The sequence below is a fragment of the Leptinotarsa decemlineata genome, unplaced genomic scaffold (assembly GCF_025532065.1).
Source record: "Leptinotarsa decemlineata unplaced genomic scaffold, Ldec_3_MD MMD2_tig00003348_RagTag_RagTag, whole genome shotgun sequence".
Classification (NCBI taxonomy): Eukaryota; Metazoa; Arthropoda; class Insecta; order Coleoptera; family Chrysomelidae; genus Leptinotarsa; species Leptinotarsa decemlineata.
In genome coordinates this window covers 591,451-613,006 of record NW_027412588.1, presented here as the reverse complement: position 1 = coordinate 613,006, position 21,556 = coordinate 591,451, and the positions used below count along the sequence as shown (strand labels likewise).

At 33.2% G+C, this 21,556-nt stretch overlaps 2 protein-coding genes and 1 long non-coding RNA gene across 4 annotated transcripts in view; 1 reads left to right on the top strand and 2 right to left on the bottom strand.

Moving 5' to 3' along the window:
• LOC141483430 (uncharacterized) overlaps positions 1–16,550 on the bottom strand; it is a 50,026-nt gene extending 33,476 nt beyond the window's left edge. The window contains exons 1-3 of one of the 2 annotated variants that reach the window (XR_012466081.1): positions 16,536–16,550; positions 16,278–16,441; positions 15,780–15,962 (exon numbers count right to left, since the gene is read on the bottom strand). The gene's annotated coding sequence lies outside the window, so the exon portion shown is untranslated. Of the gene's footprint in view, positions 1–15,779; positions 15,963–16,277; positions 16,457–16,535 lie in introns of those variants that run through there. The other variant, XR_012466080.1, reaches the window with a different exon arrangement.
• LOC141483433 (uncharacterized) overlaps positions 1–21,556 on the bottom strand; it is a 249,381-nt gene that overhangs the window by 33,476 nt on the left and 194,349 nt on the right. The window lies entirely within an intron of this gene.
• LOC141483432 (uncharacterized) overlaps positions 1–21,556 on the top strand; it is a 392,800-nt gene that overhangs the window by 330,939 nt on the left and 40,305 nt on the right. The gene's annotated exons all lie outside the window — the stretch shown is intronic.

Genomic DNA, 21,556 nt, shown 5'->3' with positions numbered 1-21,556 from the left:
GGTATTAGATATCTTTCATCATCTTCAGGGGAAAAAGCGATCTTCTCCTGGACGATGGAGTGCACTTGATATTTATCAGAGCGAATTAGTCTCTGAGTGACACTCATACATTTCCAATTGTTGAGACATTCTTCATAATCATCAAACGTGATTGTCGTTTTCACAACCGATGTTTTAACTCCCTTTGCTTTCTTGGTGCTCTCCAAATTCTTCAATTCCATCGCAATTTCATCTTCATCATACCCCTCATTCAGCAATTTTTTTCTTTTCTCCTCATAATCACCCTCAGTTGTTAGTACCTTTGTTACATATAATTTGGAACGGAGTCCAACATAGTCCATCATCGGTATGCCATTGTTCTCGTCCTTCATCATCCCGAGAACCTTTTTATTCACCAAAGGAACGTTGAACTGATTGTTGGATGGATAATCCGAAGTATCGAAGTATTGATGGCAGTCTCGCTTCATTATCTCGTAGGGGTCTTGTCGCAGCTCGTATATGAGAGAATCGGTGTCGGTATACATTACGGTACAGCCGTCTCCGAAACGCTCCATCATATATCCATAGTGGAAGTCATAGATGGTTGTCTTTGCGAAATCCAAAATAGCCTGTCCTACATATATAGGCTTGTTTAGAAAAATTTGCAGCTTATTAAGCTCAACAGCCACCAAGTTTTCATTGAATATGGTGCAAGACTTGAACTCAGGCTTAGCAATGTAGGCTCCTGCTCCATATCTACCACTCCATTCTGTGAGAAGTCTGATGTTAACCCTCTTCCGAACGTTCTCCATAGTTTTGCCGAAGACTGCATTGTTCATTAACTTATATAATTTTTTTTCAAACTCGTTTGATGCTTTTGCGCGTAACTCTGTATTTAAATCGATATAGGACTTCAACCATGGACTTTGTTTAAATTTCAACACTCGGTGGATTTTCTTCAATATCAATCCATGTGCTAAAGCCTGCTTCAATGCTCTGTAATGTATGATATATTTCTCCTTCGGTTGTAAAGTAGCCATCAACTTTGAAAGCTGTTTAGCTTTTACTGGAGGTTTTCTCGTCTTAGGACATATATGTTCCGGGCAAAATGGTAGATCTTTATGTTTGTCATGCAAATGCTGGGGATATTCCAAGTCCTCTTCCAGAATGTATCCTTTATCGGCATCATCAGGAATTTGAGTGATATCTATGTTGGAATCTGTCCACTCAAAGCCTCCATATGGAATATATTGGCTCATTGCCCACCCATACTAATTGTTGACATCATAGTACATCATGAATGTTTTAGGTTTGGAAGGATCATAATTGTTGATGTACTTGTTATTTGCATGCGATCCCCTTTTTGAGCAAACTTGGCTGAGCCCCCCTCGTATTCCACGCTTAACAAAGAGGAACATATCAACATCGGTGAGAAGTTCCAACTCAATCCCTGTATACTTCAGCATAGCATCCCACGTGTAGCCGGGTAACGTGAAATAATGTGCAGGATCGAGTTTATGTGAGTTGAGGATGCAGGTTCTGAACATTTCAAAGACGTCAGCTAGCAGAAGAATATCAGTATTCATATATATAAGTCCACATAATCACCTAGATTCTGGCAGTTGATGGTGGTCTATACATCCTGAGCTCGTTGATAAAAACGTCAGGGGCAGAGCTTATTTTCCAGTTTATTATAAAACTTATCCTGAGATGGTAAAGCTGGTTCATCGAATCGACTAAACGAATCTATATAATCATATGGCATAACTCCTTTCTTCGTTAAGAGTTTGAAGTGTTGCATAGGCACATCGACAAACTGCGACTTCAGATTGGGGAACTCTGGAAGATATGATGCTAGTTTATCTAATGAAGAAGCCATGAAACGGAACGAGTCGATGAATCTGAATTGAATTGGTGTATCGTCAACGTGTTTTGTAAAGGAAATATACTTTTCTTTGGTTATCGGGAGTAGATCAACCTTTCCAGCCATTCTTGTAGCAATGTCTCTAACGATGAAGTGTGCGTCATATCCATTCAAGTTATGAAAAACAACACAAACAGTTTGAGAGTCCTTATAGTTGATATTACACCCCTTATGAACAGCTCTCCGATAGTTATTTCCGGAAATCAGATGGTTGTGATCTCGAATCTTCTCACATTCTGGGGTGAAAGGCTGCTCGCAAATATGACAGTGTGAAGTAAGTTTGAATTGTGCTTCTTGCATCCAGGTCATGTTAATAGTATAAGGACACCAAAATACTGTAGCTATATCCTCAGCTAGTTGAGCCATCTCATCAGCAAACCACGTCATACAGTCTGGTCCACGATGGGATTTATAAAACGAGAGCGAATCATCGTAGTAGCATTTCAAGTAGCCAACTGCAGCAGGAATATGATGCTGAGGTTTCTTTTTATCTCCAGTGGGTTTCAAAACACTTTCCAAGTCGGCATAAACCATGAATGGGGCCCTTTCTTTGTTTTTGAAGTTTTTAAATTTCAAAATATCTTTTCCAGGCTCTGGCATGGCTGCTCTATTCATTTTCATACAATAGTCAATATGTCTATTCAATATATCTTAGGACCTAAAGTAATGCAGACATCGGTCACAAAAATACTTGCAATGTTCTTTATTACTCAACTGACTAGTCTAGATAGGTTCTTGATCCAAACAAAGTGAAATTTCATTGGAACATAATTTCCTTTTTCACCATCTTCAAAATACTGCTCCTGCACCCAAAGAAGATTAACGTGTCTTTCCTTCTTATCCTTAGTTAAATATGTTGGAAGAGTTTCAAAGGATTGTTTATTTTTCTGAAGTATATAAATGTTAATGGAAACGTTATTCTGCTTCTCAAAGTTGGGGATCTGTTTCAAAGTCATAGGGAATTGGATACCTTTCAGCTTCAATACCGTTGAATAGTGGGGATAAGATGAAGTACGATCAGCATGTTTTTGCACAGGATACAGAGCAGAAACGACAGCCCAGGCGAAGCAAGCTTGGTCATCATTCTTAACATTGATACATGCATGCTTCTTTCGGATCTGAGGTGGCAACTCAAGGTAGGAAGAGCCAATCTGAGGAGTAAACTTGTTGATGTTAACACCCAGATTAACCATTTTTTTCAGTGCCCAGCCGAAATCACGTTCTTGGAACTCCTCGAGATCTTTCATTATTGGCTCAATATTATTACGCCAGACCTGATTCGGCTGCTGAAGGCTGGCATTGGCATTGGATTTATATGTATATGTGTATATCTCTCGACATTTACGCTCCACAATAACAGCACTATTACCCAGTTTATATGAATCTAAATAAGTTAAAATTAGTATCAAAGTGAAGTTAGTGAAGTGCTTTGTGTAACTGTGCTACATATAAATTCAAAAAATTACGTGAATAGTGAATATAACGCTCAGATGATTATAAATTTCCAGTGACAAGTTATAGAAATCAACAAAAACACCTGGTCCACAAAAAGCAACGTCTCCTTATCTGTGTATCAGCTATTTGTTTAAATTTTTATCTGTAGTTTTTTCTTTTCTTTGGGTGATTTCTCTGAACTTTTTTACTTCGAACATGGCAACCCACATAGCAATGGATATTCCAGGTATATTTCATGAATATACATTTAAGGATATTGTATTATGCTATGAATATGCCATGGATATATATATCTTCTGGAGAATATTCCCTGGAAGTGCTCCTGGCGAACCTTTGATATATTTTAAGAATATTCCTTGGGAATATCCTTGGAATATCTTATAATATTCTTAGAATATGTAAGGTATATTCTATTAAGAATATTCCAGGAATAGAACCCGAGGAATATTCATAAAATATTCAGGATATTCTTAGTTTATTGTAGGAATATACAATAGGGAATCACCATAGAATATTCTTTAAATACATTTTATGAATATTCTAAGAATAGTTGGAATATTCCAAGAATGTGACAAGTAAACGCTATTAGGCATGTATATATTGCATTTTGATGCAAGATTCACACAAGTAATAAAACACTTAATATTCATAAACAAATATATTTTAAAAACAATATACACTGAAATATTTGACGTTTCAACCGATATTAAAAATAAAAAATCTAATTCAAAATATTTATTCACTGAATAAAATATTCCTGAATACTGTCATATTACAAATATTAGAAATGTATTCAAATTAGGATGTTCCTACTCTCAAACAAATGTATACTAAAAAATATACTAAAATAACTCTGTGAATTCATCAGCACTAATTAAAAAATTATAAATATATCATTTCATTGAAAAAGAAAAAATGAATTACATCAAGAAATAGGTTAGGTTAGGTTTCTCACTTAAAAAAATAAACCCAGAAATGAAGTATTTAAAATGAGTGGTATGATGGGTTCTTCAATGAATTTTACTTACTTAAAGTTATCCAAACTTTGCTCACCAGAATAGTTTTCCTTATATTCGTCCAACAATGCATCAGCTAGTGTTTCAATAGTAATACCTGGAACAAAATGTACATTAACGTTCATTATCACTATTTGAAAGTGGCACAATAAAACTGGAATATAAATCAAGTAGATATTTTTCGCATAGGTTACTCATAAACATTTACAACATTTTATGACTTGGAGAGCAACTTGCATTGTCTTGTTGAAAAGTACTCATTACGTTTTCAGTTCCTTGGCGCACCTGCCTGTACCAGGTACCACTCTGTTTCCTTTTGGGCAAATTGATACTATTTTGAAAACGAGTGATAAAAATTATGAAAACAAATGATACAAAAGAATGTGTCATTCACTTACTTTTCTCTATTGAAGATACACAACTGAAATCACTCTAGTTCAAACATGTACTTAGTCAATCCAACAAATCCCACACATCAACTCTCCTCGAACCTAAAATGAGGTATAGTATGTTAATCACCATGACTTTACTATCGATACTATTGCATTTTACTTACTTTTCTTGAAGACTGAATATATGCAACTCTCCTGTTTGAAGATTCAACATCAAACTATTCGCTGGACTGCAAATTGGACAACCCCAAATTATGAATGGTACACTGAACGTGACAGAATTATACTTTGATAATAACACCAACACACCATGCATTACACACGCGAACCTGCCACGTCAACCGCCATGTTGAATCAAATGTCGAATTTAACGCAAAGGTACCAAGCATTAAGGGACAGCCGCTTTCACAGAGCTTATTCGACTGTCGCGCGCTACACTTCAATTGACCAATGAGAAACGTTTACTCCAATTCTTCACTTCCCCATTTCTCTGTTTCCAGGATTTTTTGCTTTGTAATTAAATAATTTCAAATACAAAAAGACAAATAGGATGAGAATTAACCAATTTATTGATGCAATTGGTTCATTTATTGGCCCATTCAAATTTTTTTGTCGTTTCCAACAGTTGCTGTTGGAGCAATTCATCCAGAATCTTCGCGTTGAGTTCAAAAACTGGTTAACACTATCAGGGTTATATACATTAGGTTATGCATTCGATTAAGATCTTCAAATATTTTTGTTTTTAATAATATTGAATTATTTGAATACGTTATTATAAGATAATTCAAAATTCTATTGTATAGAATATTCCAAAATATACCGTGGGGATATATTCTAAGAATATACCATATGGTATATTCGATCGACAATATTCTTAGAATATTCAAGGGAGAATAATCCATTTATAGACATTCTATGCACATTCTTTCGGGAATAATCCTGACATATTCATTCAAGCATATTCTATGAATACTCTAAAGACATGTATATATTCCAAGAATATTCTATGAATATTTGGAATATATACGTTCGTTTTATGATATACAGGGAATATTCTATGAATATCTGGTGCTGTGTGGGAAACAGTTGTTTCAAATGCAATGTGGAATTTGATGAAAATGAATCATATTTTGAATGTGACTCATGTAGGAGACCCATTCATACCAGCTCAGCTTGCTCTGAATTATGCCCCAGCGAATTGAAATGTATGTTTCTACAGTTTCTTTGTGAAGAATGTAAATTCGGTCTTCGTCAAGTTCCAGCTCTTATTAAAGCTATTTCCGACCTGAGAAAGGAAGTTGAAGAAATGAAAATGTGTAAGCCACCTATGCCTCTGAATAGCGTTAGTGAAATAGATAGAGAAGAAGTGATTTCTGAAATACTTGAGCGTCAAAATCGTGCATCAAACCTCATCATGAATATTACTGGAGTTTTTTCCCAACACCAAATCGTTATTTTTACACCTCAGGTGTAAAAATAACGATTTGGTGTTGGGAAAAAACTCCAGTAATATTCATTACTACACCAAAGGTTCCAAACAGTATATCACAATTAAAGACTCAGGCTGAAAGAATCTCACAAGATACAGAAGCTGTTAAAAAAGTTCTTGAAAATTTTAATGTAAATAAAAATAATTTGACACTGTTCAGATTAGGGAAAGCATTAGCAAAGAGAATCCGTCCTATCAAAGTTATATTACAATCGCCAGACGATGCAAAATATGTCCTTAAAAATAAGCAACTCTTAACAGTCCCAAGTATAAAAATATTTAGCGATCAGACTAGAGCTCAGCGAGAGTACTATCAAAGGTTGAAATCAGAATTGCAAAACTTGATTGAAAACGGTGACAACTCAAAAACAATAAAATATATAAATAACAAACCCATGATTGTCAACAAAATTTGGAATAATCCTTCAAAAAAGTAGAAAATAATTCTAATATACAATTAAACACTGACATTATATACCTAAATATACAAAGTCTTCTTAAAAACAAAGATCAATTACAAGGAAGTCTAGTTTGCTACAACCCAAAAATTATATTACTAAGTGACTCCCGAATAACCAATGATATTGAAGAAAGTGAACTGAAAATTCCTAATTACAATATAGTACGCTGTGACTCAAAAAGTCGACATACAGGTGGTGTCTTAATATATATAAAAAGTGACATTGTGAACTCTGTATATAAAACATATATATTAGAAGGTAATTACTGGTGTAAAATTCTGAAAATTAGACTCAAACGCCCTATTTTAGTGGGATGTCTTTATCACTCACCCTCAGGATCTGATGCAAAATTCTTAGAGGATTTTGAAAATATCTGTGATAGTTTATTTTCGACGAAATTTCATTGTATTTTAGTGGGCAACTTCAATCTGAACTACTCTGATGATAGTTTTTATGTTTCTAGATTAAAAAACCTTCTCAATACGTATGGCATCTCGCAAATAATCAATGAACCAACTAGAGTTACTAACCACAGCGAATCACTTATAGATTATGTATTAACGAACGTAAATAGATGTCAAGCGTCGGTGCACTCATATCCAATAATAACAGACCATTCAACAATCATTGTCAACCTTACTAATATTCATAATAACGAAAATCAAACTATAAAAAAATATAGAAACTTAAGTGAAAGCAATTTACCTTATAAAAATTAACTTAATATCATGTAAATGGTCTTTAAATTCTACTGATGTTGAAGTTATTGATAAAGAAATACTGAATAATTGCAAAGCAGTTATTGATGATATTTCTCCAATACAAAATTGTAGTATTAACAGTCATTTGCCATGGTTTGATAACGAAGTTCACTGTAAAATTAAGAATCGTGATAGGGCATACAGAGCTTTCAGAAACTGTTCAAATCTAGAAAAACAAAGTAACTGGGAAACTTTCAAGAAATTGAGAAATGATGTTGTCAATGTGTTGAAAAGAAAAAAAGATCAATATTATTTTGAAAAAAATGATCGGTATAGAAACAACTCTAAACAAATGTGGAAAACTCTCAAAAAACTAGTTAAAGGAGATGACATTGACTTTCCAAATTGTATTCAGTTTGAGAAAACTGGTGAACTTATATTACTAAAAGATGTTATTGAAATATCAGATAACTCCAACAGTTATTTTGTTGAAAGCATAAATGAAATTGTGGCGAGCATTGACTATTCAGAGTCATGGTGCAATGAAAACTTTAATTTATACAAAACTTTCTCAGAATTCAGATTGCTTTCGTTAAATGACCTACGTAAAATTATAATTTCCTTGGATAATAAGTGCAGTATACATGAAATCCTCAACTTCAAAATATTGAAACAAATTTTTGAGACTATTGGTCACGTTATATTGCACCTTATCAACACCTCTCTTGAAACTGGCGAAATACCAGAAAGATTGAAAAGTACTACTATTGTTCCTACACCCAAAATTCCTCATACTATTAAATGTAAAGAATTCAGGCCAATCAACACTTTACCTCCGATTGAGAAGGTACTTGAAACAGCAGTATATAACCAACTAATAGAATATGTGGAAAAAAACGACATTTTAATCAACAATCAATCGGGTTTTCGCAAATTGCATTCGTGTGAGTCATCAGTGCAACTATCTCTGAACAAATTCAAATCTGAGCTGGATAATAATAAGTTTGTTGTAGTCGTGTTCCTTGACCTCAAAAGAGCATTGATAGGTCTATACTACTAGCCAAATTGAATATATATGGAATTGAGGGCAAAGTGTATAATTGGTTATCTGATTACTTGACCAACAGAAAACAACAGGTAAGAGTTAAAGACATGTTCTCTTGTGAAATTGACAATTACGTTGGAGTTCCCCAGGGTAGTGTTCTATATTTAAACGACATGCCATTGTTTGTCGACTGTGAATTTATGAACTTTTTTGCTGATGATACTCTATTGGCATGTAGCGATGTGAACCTTACGATGGCTATACAAAAAATGAATAATACTCTAGCAAGTGTTAACAAGTATTTAAAAATTAATAAACTCAAGTTGAATGTGATGAAAACTAAAGCGATGATAATCACCACCAAGTTTAAATACAGCCAAATAGACTCTAAAACTATTAATCTCAACATTGATGATGACAAAATTGAAATAGTGAATTCAACTAAATATCTGGGATTCCAGATAGATAACACTCTATCGTTTGATGAACATTTTGAGTATATTCATAAAAAAATTTCAAAGGAATTATTCTTTTTTTCTAGAATTGCCAATAAAGATCTAAAGAAGACTAATGAATAGCGCAAAGCAACTGAATACATATCGCTAAACTACAGATTATACTGCTTGATATAGAAAGGGGGTGGGGAGGGGATAATTGAGGGTTTATTTCATAAATGAAATCTGTATCACTCAGTTCATACACAGGTTATTTTTCGGTCATCAAGCTGCTAAGAAAATTAGACAGTTGAATATTGAAAGTGATTTGATTCATCAGTGGTATTGCGATAAAACAATCTCTTGTTACATTATTTACGTCAACGATAAACCAATAGCATTTGCGCTACTGTCAACCATGGATTTTGACCCTTTGAAAAAACATTCTAACCCGAAAACTCTCAATTATATTCATACGTTGGAAGAGTACCGCAGAAACGGATATGCTACAAAACTCATCGCTAACATCAAGTATCACGAAGAATTTACAGCTGTTTGCAGTACCTAATAAGCAATCTGAATTGTTATTTGAAAAATGTGGTTGTATATATTGGGGTATAATGATGTGTCCAATGTTTAGATATCCATAATAAAAAATATAAAAATATTAGAGTTTTTTTTAATAACTTGATAAAAATTTTAATATCATTCCTATGAAATTACACCCTAAGAATATAAACCTGTAGATAAGGAGATTCATTGACCCAATGCCTTTGCAGAACGATAATTATGATTGAAAATTAATATTTTCGCATTTTTTATGTAACTCCCTGGGCTATGAGATATAATAATTGACTTGAATTTATATGGTGATGTAATTCAATGCTCGTAGGTGGGAGTGGTTTTCTCCTAACGATATTCAGACTTTGTCGAGATTAAACGGCCAATGACTACCCTCAACGAGCGCGGTATAGTTTGGTGTTGCGCAGTTACGCTTTGCGCAGTATGGCTTGATTCGGCGTACTATGTATCAGTTCCGCTAAGCGCAGTTGGTTAAGTATGTGGCGGTTACGCATATATAGACTTCTTCAAATGAAAATAATTCAGTTGCAGTCAATATGCCAGATAACACGACATTCCATATATGCACGATGAAGGAACCAGTTCCCCAACAAAAAGGGGATTTCAGAACAGCAAAGAACGATCGAATCTGATATATATGGGATCCGTTTCGAAAATGGATATGTTATTGGCAATACCCCTGTACAATATGAAAACGATGAACTTGTTATAAAAAACGAACATTTCAATCTTACGCAAGGACTACTTCAACTATTATTGAAACGTGTTCCTCGACATTATATAGCTAAAGACTTGATTGTATACAAAAATATTTTAATTATCACCAATGCCTACAAACAAAGATACAAATCCAATGGACCAGTGAACGCCAACCGCTCATGGAAGTATCGAAACATCATTTCATTATTGTTTTCACCAAAAAGAAGAAGGAATACTCAACGCACAACCCACAGTGAGCAGCGCATAAAGAATACTAATATAAAAGCTCACAGTTATGTTGATGACGTAGAACAACATGGTAATTCGAAGTCAAGAAATTTCAAAAGAGTAAATGAAATAATCGTGACTCATAGATTATGTAGAGGCCTTCTTGTATTCAATAGATATTAAATATCGCTCATTTAAAATGTGTTTTATTCCAATCATAGTTTTTTACCAACAACCTCTTTTCAAATAATGAGGATGAATAGCGGAAAACGTTTTACTTTTCTCAACATTTGTGAATGCACACTCACCAACCCCTTTCTTTAATCAGATATAAAAATCATTGATCAACGTTGTATGTTAACATAATTATTCAAAACTCATTAGGGAATGCTATTTCAAATAGATAGTTAATATTCAGTACAATCAGTCCTTATAGTTGAAGGTTTCCATTCTGAGAAAGTGTTGTGTATTTTTTTAGTTTTGTAGTGACATATATTAATAAAAATGTTCTGAAGTGAACAAACAAAAAAAATATTTTATGTAAGAATGAACTCTTTGCTTACTAAAGATGAAAAATGTATTAAAACATGAGCTCATTTGAATGGACAACATCAATTAAAATTTTAAATGAAGCGGAGAAAAAATTTTGTATTGAGGATTCACACGTTCGAAACTGAGGTCCTCGTCATCCTCCAGTCGCCATGTTTTTTGCAGACGGCCTGTATACATTGTTTTTTCAATGGGATTGCACACGGAAAACTGAGGCTTTCATCACACTCCAGTCCCCTTGTTTTTGGAACGTTCTGTATATGATTTTCTTCTCAATGAGACGTCCTGTATACGTTGTTTTTTTCAATGGGATTGAACGTTGAAAATTAAGGATCCCGTCACACTCCAGTCGCCTTGTTTTTTGAAACACGTTGATGCAGGCATGTTTTGTCGGAATGATATATTTTGAGACATCATGTATACATTGAGGGATCACACGTTGAAAACTGAGATCCTCATCATCTTATATTATTATTTTATTGTATTATATTTTGAAACACTTTGTATAATTTTTCTTTCAACAAACACCCTGTATACACTTTTTCAAAAGGTCATGCTATATATTTTTCACTTCAATGCGACATCCTAGATAATTTTTAGTTAAACAAACAAAAATATTGTATGAAAGATTGAACTCGTACCTACTAAACGATAAAAAATTTATTGAAACACGATTTTATATGAATACAATTCAGCAATAGAAATTTTCGAACGAAACAGAGAAAAAAATGGTGCATTGAAACACGACTTTGGTGCAATTACGCATATAGACTTGTTGGAGTGAAAATAATTCAATAAAAATGTTTGAACTAAACAATGAAAAATGTTGAATTGAAATACAACTTCATATGGATAGTATCGTACCTAAATTTCGAGGTTTTCAAAATTGCCTTGAATAATCGTTAGCTAAAAGGGTGTGTATACATATAAACAACTAGAAAAAATACAGTTCTCTGATAAACTTCAAGTAACAATTTCTCTCGATGAAAACCATTGTTCATACCTGACTTTCATCAGGGAAAGGTAGGTTCTTCTAACACATTAAAAAAACCTGAAGCTATCGAATTTACCAAATGGATTTGTTAAACAAGTTTTGTCGTCGCTATGTAAAAGTGGTGAATATAAAAGTCCTCGATGATAAAATTAATCAATTGTCTCATGGATACTAAGAGGATACTAAGGATACTAAGGATACTAATTCTGACTTTTCAAATTGCAAAAGTTGTATGAAAAAGATATTGAAAATGTTTGAAAAGATACGAAAATTACTCGTATTTTCTCATCGATTACCGCATATAACATAAGATGTGATTTAGAAACCGTCGAATCTATTACGTTCATTACCTTTGCCACACTTGAAGAAAGATAAACAGCATTTTGAAAAAATTGATACGTACACTCTTCAGAAATTATTTCATATACACATGAAAAATATTTTCAATGTTCCTTTCCTCTGTTGAATTTTTCATGAATATTTGTGCTTTCACATTTCAACTTTTTCACTCCCCACTCCTCAGTTACAGCCCCATTATTTTGGTTTGTTTATTAATAGTCAGAGTACACAGTTTGAAACTTTATCAAAGTCTTCATCAGAGTTTCAACATGTTTGTTATTTCTTCATCATCAGCTCACACCGTTTCGAATTCTATTTGAATCTTCATCAAAGTTATAACGTTTCGGTTACTTGTTCAATCATCAAAGAACCCCCCCTGTTTTTTTTATTCGTATCTTTTATCCCTTTTCAGTCCCCATCAAAAGTTATAACCCAATATTTTCAGAAATACTATGGGGCACACTACAATTCACCTATGTAATTGATTCTTGCGGCATATCAAAATGAAATAATTTATACTATAAAAATTTCTAGTTTATAAGCAACATTCGTAAAAATATTCTAAGAAATGGTACACCACAATTCCCCTATGTAATTGATCCTTGTGACATACCATAATGAAATAATTTATACTATAATAAATATAGTCTCCTATTTTTTTTCTCGTTTGCTTCAACAAAGTGTCGTGAAATTTCACGTACATTTGTCTGCGACAAAAAATATGTGTTCACACAAAAACTTCAACATTTGAGCATATATTGAAGACTGTAGCTGAGTTGTGTAAGCAGAAGACATTTTTGCCACGATTTTCTCTTCTCTGATGTATTAGAACAGTAAAAATCACTGCACTGTCTAATCATTCGTTGTTAAATGATGAATTAGTACGAAACGAATGACCCATAGCTATAACCTTCAACGTAATCAAAAAATTACTTCGAACAATATTTCAAATATATGACTTTAATTAGTATATTATACAATCAACAGTCCAAGTGATTGAGATAAAATATTTAAACTGCTACAATTCTAAATATAGCGTATGCATCTCATCTGAGAGCGATTATGATATTTCCAAGTTCAAATATGATTCAATACAGGCATTGTATCAGTAATAACCAGATGATGCTTGACGTCAATGATGGCGAAAAAATATACGTTTGTTTCTAAACTTTATAATGAAATATTTTTTGCTCATGAGCGTTCATAATACTTAATTTTCATATATTTTTTCAAATAAACAAAACTTGTGTAATAATAATAATAATGACATTTTCTCTTTTTTACTCTCATATACACCTACAACATAGGCTTATAATGGTAAGTACTCGTCAGAAAATAACTACTTCTTCGACTATTACCACGACGAGAATTGAATCTATCAATTTTCGAAACATTTTGTATTGGAATTGTGAATTTATTTTACAATTTTCAAACATTTGGTTGTGGAATTTTTTGAAAAAATTTAGCTACAGCTTTTAAATTTTTTTCTACACCATAAATTTTCTAGAAGAATATTGGATCTCCCAGTTTTTGTTGTTTTTCAAGAACTTTTAACTAGTATCAACGGAAATTTATTTTACTATTCCTCAACTCCCTATTTTGTAGTGGAATTTCGAAAAAACTTTTTACAAGTCTTGTTGATTTCTACACCAAATAATTTTGTATTAGAATTCTTGAATAGTGTTGAGTTCTGTTTTTTTTTGTTGTTACTGTTCAACTACTATCTACACTTGCAATATTCAGAATGTTACTTCTTACAACTTTTGTAATTTTCATATCCAATCAGAAAGCTGGTCTCATTATTTAAAAAAACTCTAACCACCTCCATAATTATAATACTAGAATGTGTGTACCAATTATCGTTTGTTTTTATGATAATAGTTTTCATTAGTCCTCTCTCTTAAAATGTTCACCATAGTATTTGTAGTGTATCAATTCGTTTTCATGTAGATGACCTAATAACCGTGACAAATATCCGCCTCATACTCCCCAATATCATATTTCATCCTAGACTCGAAATGTGAAATAAAACAAGAATTTTTGAATATTCAACTATTTGAACCAAATTTCACATTAAATTTCATAACTATTTCTTGAACAACTCTAATAAAATTCCATTTGGTATGGCGAAAAAATATACGTGTTTCTGAACTTTATAATGAAAACATTTTTCATCGTGATAATTCATAATACTTAATTTTCATAGAGTTTTTTCAAATAAACAAAACTTCTTTTGTGATAGTGAACACATTTTTTTACTCTCATATACACTTATTATGGCGTGTTGATATTATGGCGAATACTCGTCGGAAAACAATTACTTTCTCAGCTATTACCACGACGAGAATTGAATCTATCGAATTCAATTTCAGTCTCGTCATCGTCATTAATGGGTGGAGCCTCATAATCGTTCAATTTTGGAAAATATTTGTCTTGAATTAATAACAAATTGAGATGTCTGTCTTGTTTTGTTGTCGTGAGTCTGGCAGGTACTACTACAAAAAATGATATTTCCTTTACTTGATTCAATTCCAAAGTGTAAACATTTACAGAAGTATGATAAAGTTTTTCAAATTTGGAAATTTGATGTGAGTCCATTGGAGTATTTAGCCCTGTAGTATTCAAAACTGTAGAATAGTGTGGATATTTTGACACTCTATTAGAATTTTTTGCTACAAGATACAAGGCGCTAATAATACTCCAAAAGAAGCACATTTCGTCATCGTTTTGTACATTAATGCATGCCTGCTTCCTTGCGATTTCTTGCGGCAGTGGAATGAAAGAAGAACCGTTACCAATCACATATTTATTAATTGCTACTTCTAACAAAAGAATTTTACTCAAAGCCCACCCCGACAATTGTTCTTCAAATTCGCCTAATTTATTCAATATAACATCCACAGCGTTTTCATTGTACCAAGCAGTCAAGTCCGTACCTCAATCGATAACTTCATTTGGTGTAGTGAAATATTTACGATCAACAATTTCCCTATCATTCGATTTCTTGATAAAATCCCCTGAAAATGTAAAATTAACTTTGAGACATAACAATTGTTTCAAAATTTTGTAAATCTCACGCTTGAATAATGGAAAAGCATCGCCTAGAAACTTTTTAGCATCTTTATGAGTTAAATTGATGATTACCCCCGTTGTTACTCTACGATTAAAAACATTGTTAACAGTTTGTTACTTCACCCTGGAGCTTCATTGCTTCAAACTCGAGCCTGTATGTTTATTATTCATCATTTTGATAATCACTTCAAAGCGTTTCAATTCCCCAATTTTTGTAATTATTTTCTTTTTTCCCCAACCGAAAATTTAATTTTTTTCATAGCTAAAACGCATTTCCTTATATGTTTATTAATAAATTGTATAGCTTGTTTGGCAATGTACTCTGAATAATTATCTCTAATGACTAAAAGGTAATTATCAATTACCGACTTGGTTTTTGGAAAATCAATCATTTGGATTTTATTTATTGACTTGACTCACCGATATTTTGTTCACAAATAAAATTTTTGGTGTGATGAGTAGGTTCTGGAAGCTGCAGAGAATTGAATCTCGTTCTGTGGAAAGTGTTGAGATGGTTCTGGAAGCTGCTGTGATTTGAAACTCGTTGTGGAAAAGGTTGTTGAGATGAATCTGAAGTTGTACTGCACACGTTGATGTAGTGTTCTGAAATAAATACAATCTTCAATAGAAACATACACCAAAGAAAAATAAAATTCAAGAGTGGGGGTGATGTTTTTCATGAAGTGATTGTGAAAAATGAGCGAGCTACAGTTATAATTGAAAAAATCAAGTGTCATTCAAAATAACGAATTCAAAACACATATTCTGCAAGTACTAAACACATAAAAAATATTGATAAAACACTTATTTATGCGGATCATATCTATGAATGAACAAATTTTTGAGTCGAACAAAAAATATAGTATACAACCACAAACTCCATACATATATTGAACAGAGAAAAAAAACAGTACTCACCTTAATTTCGTACAATTTCAAATGAAACAACACGACAGCGTATTTTGTAAATGCTTCTGACGATGTTGGCTGTCAATATCCTCTGCGGCGTCTCTACAGGTGAATCTGCTATTTTGTTATTTGGTTCCCTCTTCACGACTGAATTTGAATTTTAGGAAATCCACCTGCGAGAAACCAAAAATAAAAAAACAATGTTTCAAATTATGCGAACACTCTCTCAATAAACAACAACATGAATGAAAGTTATTTGTAACTTACTATGCGTTTTATTCAACTAGAAAGCTGCTCACAAAATGAGCTTCTGTTTACTACATAATAAATATGTATATACAGGGTGTCCCTGGACTTCCTCTTTTCCTCTCGAGAATGTATAGATGGGGTCAAAATATCACCAGTACTTCATATAACTTTTTTCCTAAAATCATTCGTTACCAAGTAACGGGCCCTCGAAGTTACAAAATGAAAAACGTTTTTCTTTGATAACTTTTCAATTGAATATTCAAAATCATCCAAATTTTGGTAATTGATTAAACAAATGAATGCCTTCGATGAGCTTTTATGCAGGAGTCAGTTGTTTTGCTAAAAAGTCAGGAACGTACTACCCCCGATGGTCCACACCCCAAAACTTTGAAATGACAGATATTTTTCAATATTTTTCAACAAATTAAGGTTACTTGGACAATTTTATGAATAAAAGTACTCGTGTGGAAAGTCGATCGGAGCAACGAGTCTTGATAAAAATGTAGTTTCACTCGACGACATCAAACCCGCTCGTCCACCATTATTTGAAATGAATAATTATCAAAGCAGAAATAATAATGATAACGTTAATTCAACAATATTTATCCTCAGATGTCTACCATTATTCGAAAATATTAGTTTTTAAGGAAAATGGAAATAAAAAAATTCAAAATATCCTATAGAATATTGACAATACAATGATAGTCATATGACAACGCACCACTCAACAAAACAAAATCGCATTCCAGTTTCTCATTTTTTATCAAAACTTTCTAAAAGGTTTTTTTGTCAACATCTGTGAAAGAAATGGAACATAATTATTCCCTGGATATTTTTCACCTGATCATGTGCAGCCGTTATTGTAGTTCATTCGTTTGCTTTTTATTAGTATAGTAAATATTTTTTCCGATGTGCGTTTTTTCAGCTAAATTTAGATTCGTGTTAAAGAATTTCTCCCATAAAATTATAATTATCAGTGAAACACGAAACGTGATTATTCCACACGTATTATGTACATACAAAATATGGAATGAATTCGATATTTCATAGTAGAGTAGCTTGTTAGTTTAAAAACACTACGAATCTACAGAACTTGATATTTCTTTTGAAAAAATATCTGCTATCACAATTGTGACTTAAACTTCCATATAGGTACTGTACTTTTTGTTTACGACTTCATTTTAGCATATTTTGTATTATTCCTGTTATAAATGTTGTTGAATTAACGTTATCATTATTATTTCTGCTTTGATAATTATTCATTTCAAATAATGGTGGACGAGCGGGTTTGATGTCGTCGAGTAGAACTACATTTTTATCAAGACTCGTTGTTCCGATCGACTTTCCACACGAGTACTTTTATTCATAAAATTGTCCAAGTAACCTTATTTTGTTGAAAAATATTGAAAAATATCTGTCATTTCAAAGTTTTGGGGTGTGGACCATCGGGGTAGTCCGTTCCTGACTTTGTAGCAAAACAACTGACTCCGGCATGAAAGCTCATCGACGGAATTCATTTGTTTAGTCAATTACCAAAATTTGGATGATTTTGAATATTCACTTGAAATGTTATCAATGAAAAACATTTTTCATTTTGTAACTTCGAGGGCCCGTAACTTGGTTACGAAGACTTTTAGGAAAAAAAGTTATATGAAGTACTGGTGATATTTTGACCCCATCTATACATTCCCGAGAGGAAAAGAGGAAGTCCAGGGACACCCTGTATAGACAAGATATGGCATTGTCAAAGGCAAATAGATAAAATACGAGAAAAACTCTTTTTCAGCTTGGATGATTCTCAAGTAAAATTCATAATCACGTTTCCCGCTTATGAGTCTGCCATCTAATAAAACATCAAAACAAATTGTACGATACAATAATTACTGTAATTGATAGTATTCGAGAAAAAATGGATGTCAGCAATTACCGGTTCTTATCTTTTATTCATTATTAAAGATTGAGAAATATCAGTAACTGTTATTTCTTTTCTTCTGATGTATGTAGGATAAAAAGTAGTAGTCCAGGGTTGGCTTGAGGAATACGTGAATATCTCTGAACCGTTTTGTATTACAAAATAATTGAAAAAAACGTTAATCCTCAAAAAGTATGTATAGAAAAACACTCAAGTATATTAATCTGAGAAAAATTTTAGAAAATTAATGATAATTCAACAACAACTCTCACCACCTTTGAATTACATTAAATTTGAATAAATTCTTTTGTGAAAAAGTCAAAAATGTATAAATAATCTTGCATTAAAAATTCATAAAGTTAACATGAAAAACACTTACTTTCAGATAAAATCGTTGCACTTGTCACTAGTATCACTGATACAACTAACTCATCATTTCGCCTCGCAGGAGGTATTTATAGGAAACTAAGTGATGACATATTTCAAAACCAAAGAGCCTTTGTTCCGTCGCTTTGAGATCTGCATATCTCTGGGTGCTGATTCAGCATTGACAGTGATCAATGTCACCTTGGGTAAGAATAGGAAAATAGGTGATGACATATTATGCAATCAAACAAAGAGCCTTTGTTTCGTCACTTTGAGCCACGTGTCTGGCTTTATCAATAAGTGATAGCGATAATTCTGCATACCTATATTATATATTTTTACCAACTTGAAATGAAACAAAAAATTTACTCGATAAAAATATATCATAATTGTTGTACAACTCTAATCAAAATTTTTTCTCTAGCCTTGTTGCGTATTCTGGACAAATTCAACAGTTTTTTTTAAATGACGAATATCTTAAAATATCTTTTTCAATTCACATTTGAATGGTGTATTCTTTGGAATTGCGCCTGCGCAAATACTGCTAACTGACCCTCATTGACTGATGTCGAACGAACCGATTTCCATTGTTTACACTAGCCTTCACGCATATTTCCTTGGAATTTCACCCACATTCGGTACGTTCACATATTGAACAGAAATTATTGTACTCGAAAGTACAAAATTCGTTTTTCAGCATCGTTGACGACATATTCTACACTCTGAGGCTGGAACACTTTGTCTTGAATGTGTAAATTATTCAACTGCTTGAGAACCATTTTCTTTTCCTCATATAATTGAATATCATTACTTATTTGTGGGACACATCTCTCAAATTCCTCTATTTTACGTCTGTATTCTCTGAATGCCATTATAATACTAATTTTTGTTTACCAACGACGTACGGAACATCGTTTTCCTTCGAAACTTATGGAAAACTACGTATTTTGAAAAGTCATTGTCGAATACTTCACTCCCCCATTGCCCTCACGTTGAGTCCACAACGCGTAACCTCTCAACACTTTTGGGTGTCTTCTTTCTCCTGATGATGCTAACTTGGTTAAAAAAGATACGAGACTAAGTGCCCTTTTGGCATGTTGGAATGCTAGACTTCTGTTTAACTAACATGTTTTTTCTTAAATGGTATATTTTGACGCACCCTGTACATGTTTTTTTTTCTTAAACGTCGAGACGTCTTGTATGGCAACCATGTCTTTTTCTATTACGTTGACAAATATTACTCTCCCGCGTGTTTTCTTTATCCCCACTCCCCCATTTCCCAACTAACACGAAAAAACGCATGTGACGTATTTTGAAATATCATTTCAGAATACCCCCATTGTCCCATTTTCCAACGTTTCTCATTGAGATCGCCCCTGGCATGTTTCTTTCTTGAATGTGACACCCTGTATACATTGAAGAATCATACTTCGAAACGATAGAGCCCCATGTTTTTTTTCTTTAATAATGTATTTAGAGACACCCCGTACACACAGCGAGGGATCGCGCATTGAAATATAACTGTCCCGTTAAGCTGCCATGTTCCTTAAATCATATATTTTGACGCACACTTGTATACTCCACTCAATGCCCGTTACATTGCCGCCATGTTTTTTCTTCGCTGGCAACCATGTTTTTTTCTTTAATACCCTGTATTTGTTCTCATTCCAAACACGCTCGAATCGTTATCTTCCAAACCGCGATAACGCTGCTCGATTCTCTGCCGTACGCGTGACCTTGAAAGGAACCAAAAACCTTAGCTGTTTTCCCATGTTAATCTCCATAAGGAATGGGCCAGAAACGGCCTAATACCTTCACTTATCACAACTGAAGGACTCTCTTTCAAAGGAACTCCAGGACTATATAATTTAATTTTCCTCGATGAACCTGAAGACTATAATAAAGAGGATCGAGCATCTTATAAACGTCTTTTAGAGGTAACGCAAGCCCACCTGAATGCCAGAGGATCCATGAAAGGAACTCAAAAATGGAAATGGTCCGATGTAATTAGACCCATGTTTCGTACTCAAACACTTTGTAAGGGTTACGATAATCTAGCGAGCAATGAAGAATTTGGTTCGAATATTGCACTCGACACGCATAGTTGGATATATAATGAGAAGCCCTTCGAGTATGTGTATTGGGATGATCTGAACGAGTTATGCGATAGATTGAAGCTGCTTATAGCTTCGAAAGAAGCTGGAAATTCTTCTTCTCACGACAACAAAATTACAGCTGTATTCAATGAACTCAGAGAAGCCAACATTATTCAATAACAATTCAATATGAGATGTATTTTTTTATTAAAAATATAATGCGATAAAACATTCATTTTTGTCTCGAAAAACGCATTGAAAATTTTGCAAAATTTCGATGCGTTAAAATAGACAGTTTTTTCATTTGAATCGCATCGAAAAAAATGCATTTTTCAAAGTCTCATTTCTTCTAGAAACCCATATGATTTGCCTTGTAATGCGTCACGGAAAATGATGCAGAAATGACATGAGAATAGCTTCAAAAAAATGTAAAAAATTTACCGCGATAAAACTTACATTCATGCCGCGATTATCGCATGAAATATTTCGCAAAATTTCAATGCGGTCATTTGAGTTGCGAAAACCACATTGAAAAACACATATTACTACAGTCAAAATCGAAATTTCAAACTGATTCTAGTCGTCATCGATTGTTTTTCAAAATTCGTGTGGACTCGAGCGCTGAAATCGAAAACAGGCGAAGAAATTACCAAAACGTTTTCGGA